Raw genomic sequence first — 12,753 nt, 5'->3', positions numbered from 1 at the left:
GGTTAGATTAGGGGTATGTGGGTGGTGGGTTGTAATGTTGGGGGGGGGGGGGTATTGTATGTTTTTTTTTTTACAGGCAAAAGAGCTGAATTCTTTGGGGCGATGCCCCGCAAAGGGCCCTTTTCAGGGCTGGTAAGGTAAAAGAGCTTTTCTATTTTAATTTTAGAATAGGGTAGGGGCATTTTTTTTATTTTGGGGGTCTTTGTTATTTTTATTAGGGGGGCTTTGAGTAGGTGTAATTAGTTTAAAATTGCTTGTAATATTTTTCTAATGTTTGTAAATATTTTTGTATTTTTTGTAACTTAGTTCTTTTTTTTTTGTACTTTAGTTAGTTTATTTAATTGTATTTATTTGTAGGTATTGTATTTAATTAATTTATTGATAGTGTAGTGTTAGGTTTAATTGTAGATAATTGTAGGTATTTTATTTAATTAATTTATTGATAGTGTAGTGGTAGTTTAATGTGTAACTTAGGTTAGGATTTATTTTACAGGTAATTTTGTAATTATTTTATCTAGGTTGCTATTAAATAGTTATTAACTATTTAATAGCTATTGTACCTGGTTAAAATAAATACAAAGTTACCTGTAAAATAAATATTAATCCTAAAATAGCTACAATATAATTATAATTTATATTGTAGCTATATTAGGGTTTATTTTACAGGTAAGTATTTAGCTTTAAATAGGAATAATTTATTTAATAAGAGTTAATTTATTTAGTTAGATTTAAATTATATTTAACTTAGGGGGGTGTTAGAGTTAGCTTTAGGGGTTAATACATTTATTATAGTAGTGGTGAGGTCTGGTCAGCAGATTAGGGGTTAATTATTGTAGGTAGGTGGAGGCAACGTTGGGGGCGGCATATTAGGGGTTAATAAATATAATATAGGGGTTAGCGGTGTTAGGGGCAGCAGATTAGGGGTACATAGGTATAATGTAGGTTGTGGCGGTGTACGGAGCGGCAGATTAGGGGTTAAAAAAATATGCAGGTGTCAGCGATAGCGGGGGCGGCAGATTAGGGGTTAATAAGTGTAAGGTTAGGGGTGTTTAGACTCGGGGTACATGTTAGAGTGTTAGGTGCAGACTTAGGAAGTGTTTCCCCATAGGAAACAATGGGGCTGCGTTAGGAGCTTAACGCTGCTTTTTTGCAGGTGTTTGGGTTTTTTTCAGCTCAAACTGCCCCATTGTTTCCTATGGGGGAATCATGCACGAGCATGTTTTTGAAGCTGGCTGCGTCCGTAAGCACCGCTGGTATTGAGAGTTGCAGTGGCGGTAAATTATGCTCTACGCTCCCTTTTTGGAGCCTAACGCACTGAAAACGCAGCCATTCGGTGAACTCTAAATACCAGCGGTATTTAAAAGGTGCGGGGAAAAAAAAGCATGCGTTAGCTACGCGGGTCGTTACCGACAAAACTCTAAATCTAGCCGTATGTAATTTGTGCTGTGAATTATATCATATGTTTTTATACAAAGACGAATGTAGAGTCTCTTAACAAGTTAAAACATCCAAAGACTTTATTTGTTGTATAAGGTTATATGTATTGTAGATTATGTGTGTATCCCTTTAACTTTGAACTTTAACTTTGATAACTGTTCAACTTTGGGGGTTAAATGGGAGTATATTGTGACTCCCTTCTAGCCAATGACTGTTTGGAGTTATACTTTTAAAACTCCTCTTTCCAAGTATCCAGCAGGTCTATGATTACGATACCATGCTGAAACTAGTAGGACCAGCTGTCTGCTGTTTCTGTGCTGGTGTTATTGGATTTTATCCTTATACAACAAATAAAGTCTTTGGATGTTTTAACTTGTTAAGAGACTCTAAATTCGTCTTTGTTCATTATTATTTCGGACTACATGAAGTCCGCTTTTCTGCAAAGAGTCTCAACAACCTCTACCTGGTGCGACAAGCTGTCATATACCTGTAGCTTTAAGTACTAAGACCAACCCACTCCTTCACCTCCCTTTAAAGGGTGTTGTGTCAGTACACCTGTGCTTGGCTTGAATAATTGAAGTTTGTAGTTCCACTCTGCTTCAAGCTCTAAAGCTAACCTTCAGATCCCTGCCATCGTACCCTGGTTTAAGGAAAATCCTTTTTGTCCTTCTCACAGCTTCAAAACCGAAGAAGAAGTTTCCTGCCTCTTTACACTTTAAAACAGACTTGGCAGCAACTCAATTAAGTCTGTGTTAGCTCCGCAGTCTGACCTGTCAGCCAGCCTCCGTTACGTGAGCGGTCATACTGCAACCAGGAAATACAAACAGCTTCCCTGCTGTGATCCGTTCTGTCTCAGTGCCAACTTCGCTCTCTGCAGTTCTAAACTCACTCGCAAGTATCATTTTTTTTATATACAATTGTCTCTAGCTGTATATATTGATATCCAAAGTTCTGCTGACATACACCCTGTTAGAGTGCTTACACCTGGTTAAATCAAGCTCTCCCCTTCTCTCTGTATCACACGCTTTGCCTGCTGTAACCTGAAAACACTTGATATATGGACATTGCAGACTGCAAATCAGGTACTCACTTTTAAGCTTGACTAAAAAAGACTTTGCTATAAGTTTCTGCTTTTCTTATGCAAGTTCCTATAATTTGCTTATTTGCTGCCTTCTATATTTAAAGACCACAACTCTTTACAAGTGTGTAAAACATACAGAGGCTACATTTAATCTGTTTTATTCACTTTATTTTTTTCTGTAAAGTGTTATAAAAAGAACTTATACTAAGTAAATCAGCTATCTCCCTTGGTAATAACCTTTTGTATAGGCCTGTTTCACTTAAGGTTCTCTGGGAATAGCTACATTATACAAGCTTATAACAGAATTATCAAGCCTATAAAGAAATCTATTGAAATATATACATTATAATTTTAAAGCTTGTATTTAGGAAAATTATGGATCCTGCCTCAATGGCAATTGAAATAGCCTCCTTAAACCAGAAAGTTGAAATTTTAGCACAAGGTTTGACTGAAGTTAAAAATGAAAACCACACACTGAAGAGGTTAATGAATGATTTTTTTTCACGTAAAGAGGCTGATCACCCTGAACCACAGGTTAACCCTCCACGTATTTTCTCTGGTGAAAGAACACGCTTTCGTGAATTCAGAAATGCATGCATGCTGATGTTTTCCATGAAGCCCAGGACATATTATACTGACAAGATCAAGGTTTGTACTAGCATCTCTTATCTAACTGGAGATCCCTGTTCGTGGGCTGATAAGTTTTATTAAACCGATGATCCCATTATGAATTCTATCAGTGAATTTTTTAAGGAGATGGCTGTCTTGTATGAGGATTGCAACACTCAGTTAACAGCAGAAACAAATTTACGCACCCTGAAGCAAGGCAAACGTCCAGTTGAGGACTATGTGGCAGATTTTCAGCTCTGGGCCACAGATTCGCAATGGAATACTGTAAGTTTAAAAAAACAATTTCGTTTAGGTCTCTCTGAACACCTTAAGGATGAGATCTCTCGCATTGAACCTCCAGACACCATGGAATCCCTCATAAAGATATGCATAGCAATGGACAGACGATACAGAGAGAGGAGAGCCGAAAAACAACACCCAGAGACTTACCTCAAAAGGTTTACACCCTCTCATGCTGAAAAGACCTCCACAGCCCCTGTGCCCATGGAAATTGGGGCCATCCGTGGACCATTATCCAAAGAAGAGAAACAGAGAAGGAGGATATCAAACCTCTGTATGTACTGTGGGAATAAAGAATACAGTGTCTCATCCTGCCCTATTCTGAACCGTCAAAAAAGGGGTAAGATTCTTATAGTTAACCCAAATACTGATACCATTCATGAATCACAATCAACTTTCACATTGTCTTTGCAGTGGGACCAGCATCATCTCAAGACTGAGGCGCTGATTGATTCTGGAGCTTATGGTAGCTTTATTGACAAAACCCTTGTATATACTAATAAAATACCTTGTGTGCAAAAGCAAACCCCCATCTATGTGAAGGTTATTGATGGCTCTACCTATTTAATGGGCCCAATCACACACCATACTGTTCCCTTACTTGTCTCTTGTAACATACAGAATACATTAGTTTGATATCATTCCTAGCTCACTACACCCCATAATATTGGGCTATCCTTGGTTAAGAAAACACAACCCTCATATAGACTGGTGTAGTAACACAGTAACTTTTTCTTCCCCATACTGCTCTGCTACCTGTTTTCCCTGTGTGGAAATCAAAGCTCTACACCCTCATATACCCTTGCAGTATTCAGACTTTTCAGATGAATTTGACCTTAAGGAAGCTGAAAATCTACCCCCACACAGACCTTATGATTGCCCCATTGATACTAAACCTGGGTCTATCATACCGTTCGGCCGAATTTTTCCACTCTCTCAAAAAGAATTAAAATTCCTCAGAGAGTACCTAGATGATAATCTAAGGAAAGGTTTCATTTCTACTTCAACCTCTCCTGCAGCAGCGGGCATATTCTTTGTCAAATAAGGATGGGACCTTACCCCCAATCATTGATTATAGAGCATTAAACTCTATTACGATTAAAAATAGGTATCCACTTCCTTTAATACCCGAATTACTTGAACGGTTAACAGATGCAACCATTTTTACCAAACTAGATTTGAAGGGAGCATACAATTTAATCAGGATAAAAAGCGGTGACGAATGGAAAACAGCATTCCGAACCCGATATGGTCTCTTTCAATACAATGTTATGCCATTCAGATTAACTAATGCTCCGGCCACATTTCAATTTTTTATAAATGATATTTTCAAAGACTTAATGGATGTGTGTGTTGTAATATATCTAGACGATATTTTGATGTACTCCAAAAATCTAACTGATCATATAAAACATGTAAGATGGGTTTTGTCTAGATTAAGAGAAAATCAGCTATACGCCAAGGCTGAGAAATGTGTATTCCATGTAAAGACAATAAAATTTTTGGGTTACATAATCTCCCCTAACGGTGTAAACATGGATCCAGAGAAGGTTACATCCATACTCAAATGGCCTGTACCTACCTCTGTAAAATCTCTTCAGAGGTTTTTAGGATTCTCTAATTTTTATAGGAGATTCATCAAAGGATTTTCATCTATTGTCCAACCTCTAACTAAGCTAACCGGTAAGAATCGACTCGTTTGGACTGAAGAAGCCCAACAAGCTTTTGAGCATTTAAAAGATTGTTGTACTTCAGCTCCTATCCTACAGCTTCCTAATCCCGAATTCCAATTTGTGTTAGAAGTTGATGCTTCTACTGTTGGTATTGGTGCTATACTCTCCCAACAACAAAACGATGTCTTCAGTTCCTACCTCCTGTAGCCTTATACTCTGCTCCTGTCTATAGCTGTACGAATTACTCCCGTGGGGGACTTGGAGATTCTAGATATCATATATGCTCTGGAACACTGGAGAACTACTGGTAAGGGGACACTCAAACTTTTCATGTTGCTTACAGATCAATAAAAAAGGGAATTTACAATATCTTAGAAAGAACAAGACCTTGTCATCAAGACTAAGGTCCGTATGGTCTCTTTTCCTAGTCCGATTTAACGTTCAGATATACATATAGACCAGGTTCAAGGAACATCCAAGCTGATGCTCTTTCCCGTTCCTTTTACTAAACATAACGAAAAGGAAGATCGACCAAACAGTTATACCGTCGTACCAAGTTTATAGCTGTAACTTCAAGCCTACAAAAAGGACATTTAGTTAGCTTTACTAAAAGATTCTACCATTCCCTCATGCTGCGTAAAGGACGCCACTTCAGGATTATACTTCTACAATGATTTATTACATGTTCCTCCTTCTGTAAGGAAGGAGATCCTACATCTACATCATACGAACCCCATGTCTGGTCATCCTGGAATCACTAAAACCCAGGATTTATTAACAAGGAATTACTGGTGGCCTGGTTTAAGACAAGACGTAGTTGCATTTGTGTCAGATTGTCATGTATGTGCAGCTTGCAAAAAAGAACACCACAGACCTTTTGGTTTACTAAAACCATTACCTATACCTGAAGTCCCTTGGACCATGATTGGAATGGACTTCATAGTCGAATTACCACCATCTAATACATTTACAACGATATTAGTGGTTATAGATCATCTTACTAAACTCTGTCATTTCATACCTCTTAAGAGAATTCCAAACGCTCTCACCAACAGCTAAAACATCTTGATCACATCGTGAAACTCCATGGATTACCGACCTCTATAGTCACTGATCGAGGGACTCAATTTACATCCAGGTTTTGGAAAGAACTATGTAAATTGTTAAGAATCTCCTCTAGAATGAAACGGGTGTATATATAAAAATATACGGTAAAGCGCTATATACTTATTCCAAACAATATGATATTATTAGAAACCCTGTATGATATTAGTCAACATAAGGGTACACTGGTAACTGGATTAAACATATAGCCAGTACACAGGTACTCACAAAGTCCAGAGTCAAAATAACTGGTGTTTGAGTCCGAGAAATATCTCCCAAGTCACAGAGAGAAATAAACAGATATGTGTGTGGGTCTCGCTGCTCCTCCAAAAAGGACTTCCAAAGTTCCCAAGAAACTGTATAAAAAAGAGAAAGGAGAGGAGCGCCGACTCAAAATGTAGGGATAAAACAATTTATTAAAACAAGAAAAACGGTTCAAAAACACTCACAAGATAAAAGGGGTAAAATTCATATCTGGGCCGTCTGCCGTGAATATTCCCCTGCGGTCAGTTTGTAGTCACCTCCGATGTTAGGAGGTATATATTCTGGCTGTTAGAGTCTCACCTTTTGTAATTCGGTCCTTACCACACCGCTCTGCAGGTCGCGGGTGGTGACGTAGGAATTTCAGCGTGCAGTCTCAGGTGTTGAAAGGTGGATCAATGCACTACGGGATCCCTTGTAAGGGACAAACAAAGTAGCGAGCCTGGATCTTTCTTCTACGCGTTTCGTCCTGATCGACAGGACTGCGAGAGCGGTGTGGTAAGGACCGATTACAAAGCGAGAGACTCTAACAGCCAGAATATATACCTCCTAACATCGAGTGACTACAAACTGACCGCAGGGGAATATTCACGGCAGACGGCCCAGATATGAATTTTACCCCTTTTATCTTGTGAGTGTTTTTTGAACCGTTTTCTTGTTTAATAAATTGTTTATCCCTACATTTGAGTCGGCGCTCCTCTCCTTTTCTCTTTTTTATATCAATCTCCTCTAGAATGTCAACAGCATTTCATCCCCAATCTAATGGCCTTACTGAAAGACTGAATCAGACTTTGGAGCAATACTTAAGGTGTTATATCTCACAGAACCAGGATGACTGGATTGAATGGTTACCGCTTGCTGAGTTCGCATATAACAATTCCATCAACTCTTCTACTAAAGTTTCACCCTTCTTTGCCACTTATGGTTAACATCCAACCACTCTACCCAACTCCATCTCCACCTCAAAATCAACTTATGCTCTGGATTATGTCTCTAATTTGAAACAAACTATGACTTCCCTAAAGATTCACTTAGAGAAATCTAAACGTAACCAAAAGAGTTATTTTGATAAAAAACATCTAACTCTACCTCAATGCTCAGTTGGCGATAGAGTTTGGCTCTCAACAAAAAACCTCAAATTAAAGGTACCTAGCAAAAAACTGGCTAACCGGTTCATAGGTCCATTCAAGGTAAAAATAATAATCAACTCTAATGCAGCAATTCTTGATCTACCTGCATCTTACAGGATACACCCATCCTTCCATGTATCCCTATTTAAACCCTATCAAGGTTCTGATGTTAATATTCCTCAAGTCATCAAGGACTCTCCTCAGCTCATAGAAGATCAAACGGAATTCGAAGTGGAATCAATTCTGGATTTGCGCCGCCGGTGTAGAACAATTGAGTATCTGGTTCATTGGAAAGGGTATGGTCATGAGGAGGATTCTTGGATACCCCTTAGGGATTTACATGCTCCCCAATTGCTCACATCCTTGCATCATCTACATCCTGACAAACCGGGTTTGGATCCGGGAAGGGGGCGCCCCTGAAAGGGGGGATCTGTCATATACCTGTAGCTTTAAGTACTAAGACCAATCCACTCCTTCACCTCCCTTTAAAGGTGTGTTCAGTACACCTGTGCTTTGCTTGTTAATTGAAGTTTGTAGTTCCCACTCTGCTTCAAGCTCTAAAGCTAAACTCTTCAGATCCTGCTCTTCGTACCTGTTTAAGAAAATCCTTTTGTCCTCTCACCAGCTTCAAAACCGAAGAAGCATTTTCCTGCCTCTTTACACTTAAAACAGACTTTGGCAGCAACTCAATCAAGTCTGTGTTAGCTCCGCAGTCTGACCTGTCAGCCAGCTCCGTTACTGAGCGTATACCACAACCAGGAAATACGAACAGCTTCACTGCTGTGATCCGTTCTGTCTCAGTGCCAACTCCGCTCTCTGCAGTTCTAAACTCACTCGCAAGTATCATTATTTTTATATACAATTGTCTCTAGCTGGTATATATTGATATCCAAAGTTCTGCTGACATACACCCTGTTAGAGTGCTTACACCTGGTTAAATCAAGCTCTCCCCCTTCTCTCTGTATCACACGCTTTGCCTGCTGTAACCTGAAAACACTTGATATAAGGACATTGCAGACTGCAAATCAGGTACTCACTTCTAAGCTTGACTAAAAAAGACTTTGCTATAAGTTTCTGCTTTTCTTATACAAGTACCTATAATTTGCTTATTTGCTGCCTTTTATATTTAAAGACCACAATTCTTTACAAGTGTGTTAAACATACATAGGCTACGTTTCATCTGTTTTATTCACTTTATTTTTTTCTGTAAAGTGTTATAAAAAGAACTTATACTAAGTAAATCAGCTATCTCCCTTGGTAATAACCTTTTGTATAAGCCTGTTTCACTTAAGGTTCTCTGGGAATAGCTACATTATACAAGCTTATAACACAAGCCTTCACTGTACATACAGCACTTTGGAGAGTTTAAGAGCCGGAAAACTGGGAAAAGCTGATGGAGCAGACTCAAGCGATACACACACACTCCCTATAGTGACGTCACACGCCACACTCAAGGAGAAACACTGGTGCAGGAAGTAGCCGTATGGGAACAAGGTTCGGTCTGTGAGTAATTCCAGACTGAAGCTGTGGTTCACATATGAATGGATTTCCTTCTTGGCACCTATTCCGGGATCTTGGTCAAGTGAGTGTTTTGACTACGTTCCAAATGGGGTAAGTGTGTGTGATCCTTAACTGATATAGGAACTTTCATCATTAATGGAACTTTTCTGTGTTGAGCTGCACTGAGCTTGAAATTTAAGCCAATATTGAGCACCAGGGCTTGCTTACTTTTTGTGAGTGACATTTAAACAGGGAATTTTGTCTAGTTCTTTATGTTTTTATACACTCAGCATTGGAGATATACTAGATATGAAATGATATGATTCTATCAAAATCAAATAATATTATGACTAATTATCAACGGATATACAAATAAAATCAAATATACATATATCTATATTGAATTATAACTACTAGTCCACTCATAGAAATATTACTTTTAAATACATCTTTTAACATATTATGAATAGGAAATATATATCATATGTATATATATATATATATATATATATATTCTAAGTTTACCTATGTTTAGTCTCAAAAATACGCGCTCAGTTATATTAGATGGGCCATATACTAAACAGATAGTTTATTAATACTAGAAAATAATAAATATATTAAATATACATTTAAGAAAATATACTTTTCTGTAGTAGTATTTGCTAATGAAACTAAATTCCGTTCCCCATTGTCCCCCCCCTGGTGTTCAATATGAGAATTGCAACCAAAGGGTACTTTAAATTGTCAGAGGATTTACAATTACCATATGCATTTCCAAGGGCCAATAAGAGATAAGCTCAGAGAATTCCATTGGGTGATTTAGAAATGAAGGTGAAATTGGCCTAAGACAAAAAGACTATGCAAAAAAGGGAACACAACAAAAAAACACACTTTGGTTAGGGGCCTGGTTTGAAATAACTCTCTGTGTTTTATGATACCCTGTTTGCAAAAATACCTTCATGTATGACTTTGGAAAACTCTGATGGAAAAAGCTGAACTTTCATATTGGTTACTGATAACGTATTAACGGTTGTTTTATATTTTTAATGTTTTAAATCAAAGGTATTCTATAGTTATAGTTAAATTGTAGCTGTGATTTAAAGGTGTATTTATAGTTATAATTTAAATTTTAGAGACCTGTGTAGTCCATAAATAATTATATTAGTGCTAAGTAAATTTATTTATTATTAGAGGAAAGGGTTTAGTATTTTAAGGTTCATAGTTTTAAACCAAAAGTACTGTGGTACATTATAACAATTGCTTTTATTATTGTGGTTAAATATCTGGTTGTTGTTAATTAAGCATTGTAAGTTAGTTATTCATATTTTGGCATTGAACTAGTGTTGTTGGCTAATTATGAATCGTTCTTGTAAAGCCTAATGATAATATTTGATGTTTTATTTATTTTGAGTTAAGGTTAATTCATAGAAACATTGTGTCCATAATATTGAGGTAGCTGACGATTAATTTGAATATTGATTAATCTAAATATTTTATAGCCTGCTTGATATAGGATATTGTGACAACTAGACATATGTATTTGGTCATAATCAATACACTATTTTCTGCATAAATATAATCAATGTGTTTATAGGGATTAACTGGTTAGAATTCAGGAATTAATTTTATTTGAGATTAAATATTAATATTTATAATAATTTTATTGTCTTAATTTCTAGATATCTCAATAGCATTTTGGAATACACTACAGAGATAATATAACGCTCACTGGAGTGTATTGACAAATTCTACTATATTTATTGGAGATATTGCTGACATTAATTTTATACTGCTATTAATTATTAATATTCATAATTTCAATATGTAACACATTGGTGGCAATTGCTGCTAATAAATATACCAACATTACTGGAGGACACTCCTGAGACATATCAACAATAGGAAATGTCCTTCTTTATCTTCTTGATCTTGTCTGATGGAAGACTCAAGGAAGCAGATAAAGTATCTATAACAAATCCTAAGAAAATTATAGAATGGGAAGGAATGATTTCTGATGTGTTGAAGTTGATAACAAAACCTAAGTTATGAAAAATCTCTATTTTAAGATTGAGATGATCTATCAAGTTAAAAAAAAGGTTATGTAGTGACCAGCGCCAAAATTTTTTTACTACAAACTCCAACTAGAACAGTAGGTCACCCTCTCAAACCTACAAAGAAATAGATATAAAGACAAAAATACTAGGGAGCGCTAAAACCAGGTTAAGAGTAAAGTTAAAAGCTATTACCTAGCCAAAGACTAATTTAATAATATAATATATAACTAAATGTTACAATTGATGATAAAATGTGTATAGAAATATATATAAAAAAAATATATATATAGAGGAAATATTATATACAAAAAAGAATATTATGTATAAAAAAAGTCAGATTAAAAGTATATAGAAGATGCCGGTAACAAACAACTTTTTTCAAAAGACGAAATGTTAAAAACTTTTAATGACATCTAAACAATATTACAATATAGGTCGAACCTATTTAAAAACATACAAATATATCATACAGAAATTAGAAAAAAATAAATAGAAAACACAATTATTAAACTTCTGTAACCAGGAGTTCATGCATTCGAAATCCAGGACAGTTAAATTCTCCAACTTGTCACTATAGGGACCCATGCTCAAAGCTGTGCAAAGCTGTGCAAAGCTGTGTATAGGTGTAAGAGAAGCGTTCCCAGATGAGAAAGGCAGTCGCAGCCGATGGCAATATTTTCCTACGGACAAGGGATCCTCTTAGTGTGTGTCAAAGATATATGACAAAGAAAAGTATATCAGTACTCACATAATAGTTAACAGGAACCGGCCCTCCAAAGTGTGAACCAACGATCCGTGCCGTGGACCACCCTCCAAGATATCGAACAGTCTCTGGAAACAGAAGTGTTTTAGCAAGTATAAACAAAACACGCTAGGCTAGAAACCCGGTGATATTTGACAGTTTGTTTTTACAGGATTCGCTTTTTAGCTCCCAAGGCCTGCTTTCGCGGCCAATACTGCAAAAAGTAACCTATAAGGGTTATTTCGCCACAGAGTGTAAAACAGATGCTCCAAAGATACAGGGAGTGCAGAATTATTAGGCAAGTTGTATTTTTGAGGATTCATTTTATTATTGAACAACAACCATGTTCTCAATGAACCCAAAAAACTCATTAATATCAATGCTGAAGTAGTTTTTAGTTTGTTTTAGTTATAGCTATTTTAGGGGGGATATCTGTGTGTGCAGGTGACTATTACTGTGCATAATTATTAGGCAACTTAACAAAAAACAAATATATACCCATTTCAATTATTTATTTTTACCAATGAAAACCAATATAACATCTCAACATTCACAAATATACATTTCTGACATTCAAAAACAAACAAAAAACAAATCAGTGACCAATATAGCCACCTTTCTTTGCAAGGACACTCAAAAGCCTGCCATCCATGGATTCTGTCAGTGTTTTGATCTGTTCACCATCAACATTGCGTGCAGCTGCAACCACAGCCTCCCAGACACTGTTCAGAGAGGTGTACTGTTTTCCCTCCTTGTAAATCTCACATTTGATGATGGACCACAGGTTTCTCAATGGGGTTCAGATCAGGTGAACAAGGAGGCCATGTCATTAGATTTTCTTCTTTTATACCCTTTCTTGCCA

The sequence above is a fragment of the Bombina bombina genome, chromosome 1 (assembly GCF_027579735.1).
Source record: "Bombina bombina isolate aBomBom1 chromosome 1, aBomBom1.pri, whole genome shotgun sequence".
Lineage (NCBI taxonomy): Eukaryota > Metazoa > Chordata > Amphibia > Anura > Bombinatoridae > Bombina > Bombina bombina.
The sequence above is the reverse complement of the archived record's forward strand: the minus strand, read 5'-3'. Positions refer to the sequence as shown.